We start from the raw sequence: 2,843 nt of genomic DNA on the forward strand, positions 1-2,843 counted from the left end.
AAAATAATAACTTAGTTCTTAAAATAGAAGTAAATACTTCTTATTAAGTATAAAAAGAGCTTTTAATAAAGCTAAATAATATATTTTTTAAGCTAACTACGTAGCCCTTCCAAGTCCGGCCTAGTACTCTCTTAATCGAGGAAGAGGTTAACGAAGTTCTAATACTAGTCTATTTTTAATATAATATAAATAATATTATCGTATTAAATACTTAGCTTAGTAAATAAGTTTATAAGGATTTATATAAGGTTAATATATGTTTATAGGTTTTTAAAATAACTAACCTTAAGAATAAAAGAGATATTAACTTAAGTAATAGCGGCTTTAGGGGTAGTTTATATAGCCTTTTTAACTACTTCTTTTAGTAAAAAAGCGATTTAAATCGTATTATTAATTATTTATTTAGTAGTCGTAATCCGTTTTTTTTTTTATAACCCGGCTTAAATAAGCCTTTTTATTTATTACTATTTTCTTTATAAAATAAGTTTAATATAGTTTTTAAATATAGTAATAGGAGTAGAACTACTACTCTAAAGTTTAGTTAATAAAAGTGTTTTGTATATTTCGATAACCCTAGGATCGCTAGACTTAAGATTATTATATACTTAATTCTAAAGCTACTTTTTAAGGCTTATTAACGTTTTAAAAAATAGTAAAGATTAAGGAGGGGCTATTAAAAATAATAAAATATAAAGTCAAAAAGACTCCGAGTTACGGAACTTAAATTTTAGCTACTATAAGTATAACGGACTTATCCTAAGCGACCTATTCGCCCTTAGTAATAGTAATAATTAAAATATTTAAAATAAAAGAGCTTAGCGGGCGCAAAGCTTTAAGGACTAGGCTTTAGGAAATATTATTTTTATTATTAATTAGTCGGGGCTAGTCTCTTTATAAGTATTAATTTTATAATATATATAAAATTATATCGTATTAGCTAGGTACTAGCGTATAGTCGTAAGTATAGTATAAATATTAACTTATTATATAAGCTAAGTAGTATCCCTTTTTATAAAGGTAAGCCCTAACTTTAAGAGCTAGTTAAATATAAATTAAGTCCGCGGGCGCTATTAATTTAAATACGAGGTTTGTTTATTATAACTATTTTTATATATTTTAGGAGCTATGGGAATTGAATAGTATACGATAGGCCGGTACTATGGTTTTATTTATATAAAAACCTTTGTTAAATAGTACTTTAGCTATAATTATTTTTAGAAGTTATTACTTAGACGTTCTTATTAGTTATATAGGCGGCGCGTCGGCGATTATTAAAAATATACTATACCTTAATACTATAGTCTCTATTAAGAATTAAAAAAAAAAGGATGATTAGCTATGGTAGGTCTGGGTAAGTAATAGACCCGGATAGGTACGCATTTATTATAAGAAGTATTAAGCTCGTGGATTTTTTAGGGAGCGAAGACTTTTAATATTTATATTTTTAAAGAATTATTTGACGTTATTAAGTTAATCGCTATTGAGAAGCTCCGAAACGTACTATATAGTACTAATACGATCTATTACGTAGTAACTTTATATACGTCCTAACGTAATAAATCGTAAGCTAAATTTAATATTTATTACCGTTATAAAAGAGGTTATAATAGCAAGTAACGAGGATTTATTATTACGAAGGGTACGAAAACTATTTATAAAAGTCTAACTAAACTAGACCTACTAAGAGATAATTAATAATATAACTAATAGAGCGACGGAGATTATTAATAATAGCTAGCGGATAGTAATTATATAAGCCGTAACTCTAGCTAAGGGATATATAAAACCTATTAAGAATAACGATAAGGGACTGTTCTTAACGATAAGTAAGTAAATTAAAGAGCTATATATAGTAGTTAAAATTATATTTAATACGTAAAAAAAGTTAGAAATATAAAATAAGAACGTTAAAGCGGAGCTTTACGTAATTATTTTAGAACTATAAATAGTTAAAGGCGAGCTATAAGCTATTAAAAGAGAGCTATAAGCGATAAAAGAACGTATAGAGGACGAAGGTATTAAGACGAATAAAAGCTTTAAAGTAATCGTAGTAGTAATTACGATATAGAATAGCCTAAGCGCGTTTTATATAGACGTTACGCGTAGCGGCTTAAGTAAATAAAGTTATAACTTATAGGTAGCTATACTAAGTAACGTAATTTTAGCAAGCCGTAGCGACCCTCTATTCTATATAATTAATATATTAAAAGTTAAAAAAGGTAGTAATAAGCCTAACGTAAGTTAAATCCGGGCCGTAGTAAAAACAAAGATATATATAATAAATAAATAGAATAGCTAGCGCTATTAGGCTATTATAATAAACTTAAGGAATGTGGATAGGATTCGGATTATTTATTATAATAATACTAAATATAAGCTAGTTAAATAGATTATAAAAAAAAGCTTTAGTCCCGGTATACGAGTTCTATAGGACGAACTCTACTCCGTAAAGATCGATAACGTAAAAAGAACTAAAATACTAAATAAAAAGGGTAATATTAGGGCTAAAATAGTAGAGGTACTTAGCTAAGAAAACGAGACTACCGTTATTAAGATATTTTAATTAAGTACGAAAGATATACTTAAAGTATATAGGTCTATAGTCGTATTTATAATTAAGGTTAGTAATATATATAAACTAATCTCCGAGGGCTTTTTTTATATTAAAAAAGAGTCCGGCACAACGATAGTATTTAAGTAGCGGCTACGTTTTTAATAATATTATAATTATTAATAAATCACTAAGTATAAGGCGTATTAGTATATAAACCCCTAGGTATATAGACGATATACTAAGGTAAGCTATTATTATTTTAAATATAATAAAACGATCGTAATATATA

This window comes from Colletotrichum lupini, chromosome 2 (assembly GCF_023278565.1).
Source record: "Colletotrichum lupini chromosome 2, complete sequence".
Taxonomy (NCBI): domain Eukaryota; kingdom Fungi; phylum Ascomycota; class Sordariomycetes; order Glomerellales; family Glomerellaceae; genus Colletotrichum; species Colletotrichum lupini.